This window comes from Anguilla rostrata, chromosome 2 (assembly GCF_018555375.3).
Source record: "Anguilla rostrata isolate EN2019 chromosome 2, ASM1855537v3, whole genome shotgun sequence".
NCBI classification, from domain to species: domain Eukaryota; kingdom Metazoa; phylum Chordata; class Actinopteri; order Anguilliformes; family Anguillidae; genus Anguilla; species Anguilla rostrata.
The window spans coordinates 66222392-66234061 of record NC_057934.1 but is presented as its reverse complement, the minus strand read 5'-3'; the positions used below and the strand labels follow the sequence as shown (position 1 = coordinate 66234061).

Genomic DNA, 11670 nt, shown 5'->3' with positions numbered 1-11670 from the left:
GTGTCTGTGTGTAGGAAGGTGTTCGTGTGGACTGTGAAGTTCACTTTTATGTGATACGGAATAGAGATGGTCGCTATGTGCTTATACTGTCAGCGTGTATATTCGTGGCATGCAGTACCTGTACCTGTACCTGTATCTGTATTCACCTGTACCTGTATCTGTATTCACGCGTGTGCGCATGGCGCATGGATATTTGTGGCCATATATCTGTGTGAGTGGACCATGCTTAAGTCACTTTTCCACCGCCTGGTACCGGCTCAACTCAACTCGACTCTACTCAACTTTTTTGGTTTTCCATCGGGCAAAAGTTGTGGATAGTACCTGGTACCTGGTATTTTTTTTGGTATCACCTTCATCGAGGTTCCAAGCGAGCTGAGGCGATACCAAGAGGTGACGTGAAAACACTGCAGACCACGGATTGGTCAGAGAGAATCGTCACTAGAATCGTCGCCTTTGAGCAACCAGAGTCATCTTGTTGTCTGAGCTCTGATGTAGGATTTCCCAAACTCTCCTGTTTTTTTCAGCTGTCTTTTGTCTTGCTGCCCTCAGCCTCTTCTGAAACAAAATTTGTCTCCTTGCTGTGACAAACAGCCACATACCGAGAATCAAGAACACCATCCCTTCGATATCCTCCATTGTTCCTGTGTGTGTCGCGTCGAAGATGGCGTCACGGCAGTTTCGTGCGGCATCGCTATGACGACCAGCTACGTTGACGGCAGTACTATCTGCAGTGGAAAACAAAGTGCCTGGTACCAAAAGTGAGTAGAGTCGAGTTGAGCTGGTACCATGCGGTGAAAAAGCGGCTGTATACCTACACCCTTACTGCACTTTCCACACATTCTTGTATCGATTAACATCTTTCTGAAAGAGTTGCGGTGGACCCAAAGCCAAAAGTGGAAGGACAGAGAGAGAAATTAATGTCGTAGAGGCAGGAATATACAGGGTGGAGGACATGGGAGATGCAGGAGAGGCAGAAAAGAGACTGATTAGGTAGAAAAGAGGTAGAACAAAGACCACCAACATTAAAGAAAGTTACATTTTAAGATGATAAACCCATTAGCAGCAAAATTATCCAGACATTACAGGCCAATGGCCTGCTTAACACAATATAGGACATGTAGGCCATTCATGAAAACATCATTATTGGTGCTGTTTTCCCCTGAATATTGTAGGCATTCGAATAAGCCCATGCACCTATGAATATGGCCATTCTCATCGCACTCTGTGTCAGTATTTTCTTAAAGAAGGGGAGGAAATTCTTAAGTCTTTCTGCAGCAGTTCCACACCACTAGCAGCACACACCAACCAGCTGAGTATATTTATCTTGGTGTTCAGAGGGCGGCGGGCGAAAAAAGGAATTCGTGTGAATACAACTTTAAAGCATCAATAATATTTTTATTCAAACATAAATAAATAAACACCAAAGGCTGCGCCTCTACGGAATGTGGTGAATCTAAATTTTTATGAATGACAGTATTCATCCCCGCACACGCCCCCAGCCCAGGTTTCCGCTGTGGAGTTCTAAACCCCGCCTATCTCCACCCCTTTGGAATGTGTTGGCCAGCTGCCCGAACGTTAATTGGCTGGTCTCCGTGCGAATAGGCGGAGCTTCCATGAACACCACGAGGGTAGTATAAAGCATCGCTGCAAGTTTATTCTCTGAATGGTAGTTTTCTGGATGTCTTGTGTTGATCGCACCGGAGAGTTTCAGCAGAATAAACATAGGACAAACTACAGCACGATTAGAACTAAGCGTACCTTTACGATACCATATCATGTACGTTTGTTACAGAAACCAGGGACACTGAATTCAGAATATTTGTAACTGTCAATCTGTGGGTAGCTATCACTAGTTTAAACTATTAACGTTACGTTGTTATTTTATACATAGAGCAAGATGGATACATTTTTATACGCTGTCACTTTAGCAATGGCTACCTTCTGTTTGGTAAGTCCAGTTTACCTCATCTTGTTCGCTTTGATAGTTTGCTTCGCGACCTTGTATAAGCAATTTCTGAGTTTTTATTTATTTATTTATATTTACGTGATATATATATTTTTTTAAATTAAATTCCGAATTAAAAAATGTAATTCGGAATATACAGCTCAGAATGTAACTTGTATACAGAAGTGCTCATGCCTGAGCAAATGCCTTGACGATATTTCGTCAGTTCAAAACATATGATTGATTTTTTATTATGCGTGAAATATTAAAATTTGATGAGCTTCGCTGTGTGTGTGCGCTATTGAACTTGATTTGTCATCTAAAAGATTGTGCATTCGACCAAAGCTGAACGTTGCATATTCCAAATTAGTCTGCTTGAATTCTTATCAATCTCACACTTGAAAGATTGGCAGTATGTGATATGTTAATAGTTCCTGTTTTCATTTCCAATGAAACGTCATGGAGGCTGTTAGTCACCATCGTTGAGAGACTCTACTTAAGATGTAGACTTCGGTGACTTCCGAACAAAAACGAAAGAGACGAACCAGCTTTTTTAAAACAAGAACATCAATGGAAGGAACGTGTTATGACGCACATTTGTACAGACCTGTACTTGTTCAATGGGCGAGCATTTCACATTCCTCCTCCGTTATGTGTGACAGAGAATTACGGGCACTAAGTACGTGAACTCACTGTTTATTTGGAATTTTGACTGTCTCACCATTGAGAACTGAGACAGATTGAGTCAATGCAGATGGCAGGCGTGCCCTCGCACGGTGCAATTAGGCAACGCGGGGAGCTGTACTGCGACTTTGATCATAAGATGGTAAAGGGTGGGGCACTTCTGCTAAATCCTTGGAACGGCACTCCTGTGTACTATGATTAAACGCAGGCATGGATCTGATCCTGCAAATAGTGTCTTAATTTAAACATTAGTGCCCAGCTGTTGTGTTTGAGGTCACGCAGTTATCAGTGTGCTTCTGGTCTGAAGATTGTTAATATTCAGCCCCCCCCACCAAAGTCAGACTTGCTATTGATCTTAGTGATTGATTACATTGGCGTTTCGTGGGCTGTTACGTCATAATTCAAAAATAATCCTAAACATGGAATGTGTTGCCGTATGTTGCGATACAGAACACCTGAGGTAAAAAAAAAAGAAAAAGGTACTGTATGAGGAATATCAACACGGTTGTAGTCCTACATTATTCTATTCGATTAGGAGAATGGAGATTGTATGTAGAAGGGTGTACTTGAATGTGTGCAGTGGCCTAAGGGTTCAGGGATCAGAAATGGTCATGAAATGTGACATACATTCAGGACTGAAAATAGCTGGAGCCTGCTGACGGGAACAGTCTAGAACGGCGTGGCTCCAGCTCCATGGACGTCGCTTGAAGCCGAGTCTCTCGGATCGTTACTTGAAAAGCCGGGATAACCCTGGATAATTTCAATATTTATTTTTTTTTGTCCTCCGTCTTTGATTGGACACAAGCCAAATAGTGACATTCAAGGTCTGCCGTGCTTAAAAATATCCTGGCATGCCCAGAGTTCCCATGTTCCCCCCAGACGTCCAAATAAATAAATAAATAAATAAATAATCTCAGTATTCAAAATGAATATCTATTTTTACAAGTTCTTGCAGTAAAATGGGTGCCACTGAGGTTGTGTATTCCTTTTCGGCAGCTGCGATCTACCTCACAACATGAAGTATTTTCCCCACCTCTTGTTACATTCGGTCTTGTGTGCGGTCCACGGTTTCTGCGATCGCAACATCCCTTCCCTCGCCCTGCGCAGGTCGGCGCCAGCTGCCCGTCTGTGTGCGAGTGCCCGGCGGCGCCCCCGGTCTGCCCGCCGGGCGTGAGCGCCGTGGCGGACGGCTGCGGCTGCTGCAAGGTGTGCGCCGCCCAGCTGAACCAGGACTGCCACCCGCTGAAGCCCTGCGACCACCACAAGGGCCTGGAGTGCAACTACGGCAACGACGTAGCGCGCACCTGGGGCATTTGCCGGGGTAAGGCACGGAGAGAGCGCCCGCCATTGGTTCATTATTACATTATTATTGTGACGGAGTGCAGCACAGTGGGTAAGAAACTGGGCTTGTAACCGAAAGGTCGCAGGTTCGATTCCCGGGTAGGACACTGCCGTTGTACCCTTGAGCAAGGTACTTAACCTGCATTGCTTCAGTATATATCCAGCTGTATAAATGGATACAATGTAAAATACTATGTAAAAAGTTGTGTAAGTCGCTCTGGATAAGAGCGTCTGCTAAATGCCTGTAAAAATGCCTGTAATATTATTACAGGCATTTAGCAGAAGCTCTTATCCAGACTTGCATTGCATCCAATGATACAGCCGGATATATACTGGAGCAATGCAGGTTAAGTACTTTTCTCAAGGGTACTACCGGGGAATCGAACCTGCGACCTTTAGGGTACAAGACCAACTCCTTAGCCGTTATGTTACACTGCCGGCATCATCTGTCAGCAGCACGACCACCATCACCATCGTCGTCACCTTTTAACTGAAAATTACCCCAAGTGCTGTGATTCATAGTTTGAAGTGCCAGCGTGCGTTTTACCACCCGTACACACACACACACACACACACACACACACACACACTTTGAAAACTGGACCCCGAGCAGTGTGTGTGACTGTATACATACATACGGACAGGTGTATTTTTATAGCGAGTGGAACAATGCTGTTAACAAGTTCAGTTTCCTCTTTGGGCCCGCCTCCTTAAAGCCAAGGCCAGGGTTTGTTCACTCAGCTTTACATTCCTCTTTTGTGCTTTTTTTCTCTTGATGGGTGTCTCATTGTGCCTCTGGCTGTGGGTGGGGGTGCGTCATGGTAATTAGACGTAGGGATTAAGAGGACCGCTTGGGTAATCTGAGCACTTGGCTCGAACCCCACGAAGACGTGCCTGACATTGACATCTGCTAGACTAAAAGCTTATCCCTGACTTGTGTTTGTTTTTTTTTGTCTGTTGTTTGTTATTACTTAAGAAAGAGTTTTAACAGACAGCATATGCGGTGCAGAGATGAGATCCAGCCCTCTGACAGGCTGACAGCATACCGTTGGTGGAACTGCCTCTTTTTTGTTAAACACAGACTAAAGACTTGTGAAAATGTCGTTTAACAGCCCTTCAATTCACACTGCAGAATCTCACACGTTCCTTCTCTTTCGCGCATTCACTCCTTTCCCGCACTCCTTTGACACATCCGAATGTGTTTCTGGTTCCCAGCGGTTGGTTGAAAAGACGCCCAGATTGGGTCTTCCACCGAGAGGAACATGTGCTAATGTCGCCCAGTCTATTCGCACCCCCGCCCCTACCCCCCACCCCGCCCCCCCGCCCACCGTCTGGAGGCTTTCTGTGACAAAGGATAACCAGTTTGACATCATGAGCTCATATCTCATTGAGCAGACTTGAGGGTGGTGGTGGGGAGGGAGGGTCTTTCTACCCTGCTCACCCTGTGCTGTTCTGCCCCTCCACCCCCCATGCAGTGTGTGATTGTGTTTTAATTTGTACCCCCACCCCCAGCAGTGTGTGATTGTGTTTTAATTTGTACCCCCCCCTCCCCTGTTCCCTCCCCGCAGCGAGGCTGGAGGGGCGCACCTGTGAGTACAGCGGGAGGATCTACCAGAACGGGGAGAGCTTCCGCGCCGGCTGCAAGCACCAGTGCACCTGCATCGACGGGGCCGTGGGCTGCGCGCCCCTCTGCCCCAGCCAGGTGCCCCTGGCCTCGCCCGCCTGCCCCGCCCCGCGCCTGCTCAAAGTGCCCGGCCAGTGCTGCCTGAGCGTGGACTGCGGCAAGGGGGCGCCGGCGCCGGCCCCGCCCCCCGCTCACCCGCACCCCTTCCCGTTCCCGTACCCTTACCCGCACCCGTACCCCTACCCCTACCCCTACAAGCCGGACAAGAGCCTGGAGAACGAGCTGGTGGAGATGGGCAAGAAGTGGAGCAAGCAGCGTGGCTACAAGCGCATGGCCGGTAAGAGCAGGGCTACGCGCGCCTCAGAATGACCCCGACTGTGTGGGGGCAGGCCCGGGTTCTGAAGCCCCTCTGTGTGCCCCTCTTTCCCCCCCCCCCCCCTCAGCGTGGAGGCAGGTGGGAGGGGAGTGCACCATCCAGACCACCAGCTGGTCCCAGTGCTCCCGCAGCTGCGGGATGGGCGTGTCCTCCCGCGTCACCAACGACAACGCCCAGTGCAAGCTGGTGAAGGAGACCCGGCTGTGTAACGTCCGGCCCTGCGGCTCTGCACCTGCTCCGCTCAAGGTAAGGTAGAGGGCTCGTCTATGAGCCTGTCTGTGCTGTAATGTGTCTGAGCCTGTCTGTGCTATAATGTGTCTGTGAGCTCGCCTGTGAGCCTGTCTGTGCTGTAATGTGTCTGTGAGCTCGTCCGTGAGCCTGTGTGTGCTGTAATGTGTCTGTGAGCTCGTCTGTGAGCCTGTCTGTGCTGTAATGTGTCTGTGAGCTCGTCTGTGAGCCTGTCTGTGCTGTAATGTGTCTGTGAGCCTGTCTGTGCTATAATGTGTCTTTGAGCATGTCTGTGCTGTAATGTGTCTGTGAGCCTGTCTGTGCTGTAATGTGTCTTTAAGCATGTCTGTACTGTAATGTGTCTGTGAGCATGTCTGTGCTGTAATGTGTCTGTGAGCATGTCTGTGCTGTAATGTGTCTGTAGGTGCTGTATCTTATGTCTGGGCTGAAGCATACATCTGTGATTGTGTGCATACCGTAATGTGCATCTGTGCAGAATCGTGGGGGGTGGGGGGTGGGGGGTCGGGTATGGGGGGGGGATTCTGAAGCGAAAGTGCTGCGCTGCGTGTGCCAGGGCGAGTGTCCGGGCAGAGAGGGATTCCCGCCCTTTATATAACGCGACCGCCACCGGAGCTTTCCGCCACGTTCCTCCTGTGAGTCACCGGCGGAACCTTTAATGGCACCGCGCGGGGCAGAAAGGGCGAGGGGCTCAGCGGCAGCTGGATCGACATTAATATCGCGCCCGCCCCCCCCTTCCCCATGCCCACTCGCGCACCCAGCTTCACCTTCTATTTGTGGTCCTGTTGCTGTGTGTGGATAGACACAACCCCGATGGTGGCGGATCAAGGTCAGGCTTCGTTACCAAATATACACCAGCGCTGCCGGTCACTCCAGAGACCGCTCCAGAAAGCCTGAACGCTTAGGACAGGTACAAACATACTGCCATGCTGATGTTGAAATTTAAAACACCCCCAGAACAGTGGAGGAGCTCTCCCGGAACACACCAGCAAGTACGTTTGTACTCTGCAGAGTGCGGAAACCGGGGAAATGTTATGATGCCGAGTCCTTTTCTCGCTGCGTCTGATGGGAACATGGGAAGGCTGATTTACTCACACGCCGCTGGTGCCTTTTAAATATAGACTCCCACCCCCTGACATTCCTGACGAGCGAGCGGAGGAAGCTCTGCGCCCCGTCCACTCGGGCTGGCAGTCTATATTAGTCTGCCTCCGTTTCCCAGGCTCCCTGCAGTGGGAGCGTGCAGAGAAAGCATCCGTCGGTCCGTCCGGCTCCATCCGGCTTCGTAGCTAATGGGCCGTACTGTGCATTCTGCCTGTGCTGAACGCCCCTCTGTGTGTCACAGTGCAGCGATAATGTCCATTGTGTTCAGACGAGAACCAGACCGGGGTTAAAGTTACCGCGCTGTATGCGGCGTCGATTTTCACGCTCTTGCAAGACGTAATCCAATAGGCCGTTAAAGAAACCGGCACGCAAAAGACTCGTCACAGGACGTCTCTTAAACGCACATCACAACCGGCGATTTGCAGCAAATCAGACGTAGCGACGTCCCATTCATCCGCTCTGCTCAGTGCATTGTGGGTAATCCGCCTCCATTTCCTGTCCCGAGGCCTGTGTGAAGGTTTAACTCTGCCGTAGTGTTGAGAGCGTAGTGTTGACGTACTGCTGTGTCAGGCGGTCCTGTATGTTCACCGCCCTGCCCGGCGCCACCGTGACCTTTCCTCGCCGCTTGACCTCGCGTCGTCAGCGCGGTAACCGGGGTCCTGTGTCAGTGCCGTGTCAGTGCCGTGTCAGTACTCTGTCAGTTCTGTAACCGCGTGTCATCGCCTTCTCTGACCCCCCCCCCCCCAAACCCACCCCCCCCCCCCCCCCCCCTCCTCTGTCCACAGGCGGGAAGAAGTGCTCCCGCACGCGCAAGGCCCCGGAGCCGCTCCGCCTGTCCTATGCCGGTTGCCGCAGCGCCCGCCTGTACCGGCCCAACTACTGCGGGGTGTGCGTGGACGGGCGCTGCTGCTCGCCCCGCCGCACGCGCACCGTCCCCGTGCCCTTCCTGTGCCCCGACGGCGAGCGCTTCGACAAGGCCGTCATGTTCGTGCAGTCCTGCAGGTGCAGCGAGGACTGCGGCCACCTGAACGAGGTGGCGCTCACGCCGCAGCACTGGCTCCACGGCGACACCCACAAGTTCATCGACTAGCGCGCCCGCCGCCAGCTTCCCCTCCGCCGCCGCCGCCGCCTCCCAAGCGTACCCGTTAGTAGCGTCCCAGGTAGATGCCGTCCGGAAGGACGTGCGTTCCTCCATCTGTAGAATTGTTTGAAAGCTGAAAGAAGGAGGAGGACAGAGGAGAACATTTTGGAAATGACAAGAGGGTTTTTTTTTTTTTTTTTGGAAAAAGCCTTCGATGATTATAATTGGGATTAGCGAAAGAAAAAAAAAAAAAACCCAACCCAGAGTACACACGGCCACCGATGAACTGAGGAGCGTGTGATCCAGGGTGGCCCGTTTCCTGGCTCAACCGGCTGCATTCTGACCGACCGTCCACAGTCAGTCCTGATTGGTGGAACTGAGGCTCTGTGATTGGCTTAAAAGGGGGGGGGGGGCAGGCGGAATCACAGCGTCACACAGAAACTGATTGGAAGATGCTGCGCAGGCTCGTGCATACAGTAGCTGGTGTGCAAGCGGACTGATTGGCTGCCAGGGGAATGCCGGGTTACGTGGAGGATTGCGCTCAGTTTCGTTACGTCTGACCACCCCAAGTGCGAGTCAAAATGGCCGCCAGAGAGAAGACTGGGTTTCCTCTGAAATTGACTTGTTCTCCATTAAGATTATCTGTTCATTTGGATATGCCCAGATGGGCTTGAAGCCTGAAACTATAAAACGCTCTAGATTTCACTTCATTTTTTTTGCAAAAGCTTCATTGTCAGCAATTTTGGGGGGTTTTTTTTAGCAAGTAAAATTGACAGGTACTTTGAAAGTGATTGGAACTTATTACTACATCCATTCAAGGATATTCTGTTCTGACTTGTCTTTATTCCACAGACTGAAATATTAAGGCAGAGATTTGGGAGGAGGGCAGGTGGGGTTGGGGTGGGGGGTGGGGTTACAGGCTCACAGACGGTGGCTCAGCTGCATTCAGAATCAGAAACACCGCTGTCTGTGAATACCTGACATGCTCTGGCCTTAAGCAAAAGGGAAAGAGTGAAAGATTTACAACTGCTGAGCAGCAAGCTTTGAATTGTGATGTCAAAGTATTTTTACCCGTTGATCATAAAAAAATATCCAGTATTGATGGTTGTTCTCTGAATAATGGGTCAGGAACCCTGTGACTAAAAACATTTTGTAATAAATTAAGATGGGGGAGCCTCCTTCACTTGCAAATGTAATCCGGTACTTTTTGTGTTTGAAAAAATGTACATACGGCTTTGCCTGTAATCCGTAAAACTGATGCGGACACACATCGCTTTTCCTTTTGTTGTTTATATTCTGTTGGTTGAGATTAGAATGAGCTAATTTTACATTTTGCAGCCTGTGTGACGGCCCCTTACAGTTGAGCCTACGCCCCAGATCGAGCTGGAGATACCCTCGATAGCTAGGGGGTGGGGAGGGTACAGGAGCAGCACCACAGCATTGTTTGGCTGCTATAATTTGACATCACCCAGAGTTCTTTTTCGGGAAAATCTGGTTTCAACATGTAGAGAATGCTGCTACTGACTAATTACACACTTTTTTGGGTTTTTTTTTTTGTATTCTGAAAATATGTTTCGGGGGCAGGCAAAATTTGTTCCTTTCACAATGCATTTATCTCCGTCTTTTTTTTTTTTTTGAAAGTAAATGTTTATATTCAGCTGCGCAGTTTGCATAGATCTGAAAGTTCAGAAATCCGCTTTAAAACTTTATTGTTCTGGAGCTGCAAGGAAAACCCCTGGCTCCTTTACGGAGCTTCCTTCCTTCCTTTTCTTTCTTTCTTTTTTTGTCACATCAGGCATTTGTAACAAATGTTATTTAAGAGTGTTCATTTCAAATTCAATGTCGTGAATTGTGTATATGTCTTATATAATCGTCTATACAGTACAAACATTGCACTAATTATTATTATTATTATTACATTGTTAATGGGAGTCAGACTGCTATACCCAGCCTGGTTCCCATACAATTTGAATAGGCAGCTATTTAACTTTAGAAAGTCCAAGAAATTTTTAATTCCTTAAATTCAGGAACACAGCAAAACAATTGAGAAGTAGTTTGGTTGGTGTATATGCTGTGATTGGGTAGTTCTGTCTCACCCTGATTTCACTCATTTGGCAAGATTCCTCATTTGCACACAATGTATATATCCTACATTTTTTTAAATCAGACAAAGAGCACGCAGGTTGAATTGGCTGTTGTGGAATCTGCACTTGTACTATACAGTTGTGAAAGTGGCGCCATGCAGCATATCATTGAACAGCATTTGTTTGTTGCTCAAAAATGCTGAAATGGCACCGCATACCCTGTTTATCTGTCCCTGTCCCTGTCTCTTGTGCTGTGGAACAGATGCACCTCCCATGATTTCCATTTGTGTCGTATTGAAATGGGCTGGTTTTGGTGCGTTCTGCTCTAGTGCATGCTCGTTGATGAATTGGGGTTGATTTCCCCCCGATCCCTGGCCCTGGCAGGCCCCTTTTATGCGTCCAGTTGCTATGCTGGAGCTCCAGGCCCTGATGTTTGAATAGCAGCTATACTCCAGGCCCTGATGTTTGAATAGCAGCTATACTCCAGGCCCTGATGTTTGAATAGCAGCTATACTCCGGGCCCTGATGTTTGCATAGCAGCTATACTCCGGGCCCTGATGTTTGCATAGCAGCTATACTCCGGGCCCTGATGTTTGCATAGCAGCTATACTCCAGGCCCTGATGTTTGCATAGCAGCTATACTCCAGGCCCTGATGTTTGAATAGCAGCTATACTCCGGGCCCTGATGTTTGAATAGCAGCTATACTCCGGGCCCTGATGTTTGAATAGCAGCTATACTCCAGGCCCTGATGTTTGAACAGCAGCTATAGTCCAGGCCCTGATGTTTGAATAGCAGCTATAGTCCAGGCCCTGATGTTTGAATAGCAGCTATACTCCAGACCCTGATGTTTGAATAGCAGCTATAGTCCAGGCCCTGATGTTTGAATAGCAGCTATACTCCAGGCCCTGATGTTTGAATAGCAGCTATACTCCGGACCCTGATGTTTGAATAGCAGCTATACTCCGGACCCTGATGTTTGAATAGCAGAAACTCCAGGACCTGGATTGATATCGATTTGATATCGATGTGGTCCCTCCTGAATTTAAAGGCCACTCGAGTTTAAAATACAAAAATGTATTGTAAAGGCAAACAAAACTACACCATATGTACCTTAAAGTTGAGTATTGTTTAGCATCCATTGAATGTATTAATTCTTTGTTGCATTTAAAGCAATTGAATAAAATTTT

The 11670-nt window shown here is 48.7% G+C and overlaps 1 pseudogene; it reads left to right on the top strand.

Moving 5' to 3' along the window:
* The first annotated feature begins 1597 nt into the window (after positions 1-1597).
* Positions 1598-9219, top strand: LOC135248971 (CCN family member 1-like; annotated as a pseudogene).
* The last annotated feature ends 2451 nt before the right edge of the window (positions 9220-11670 follow it).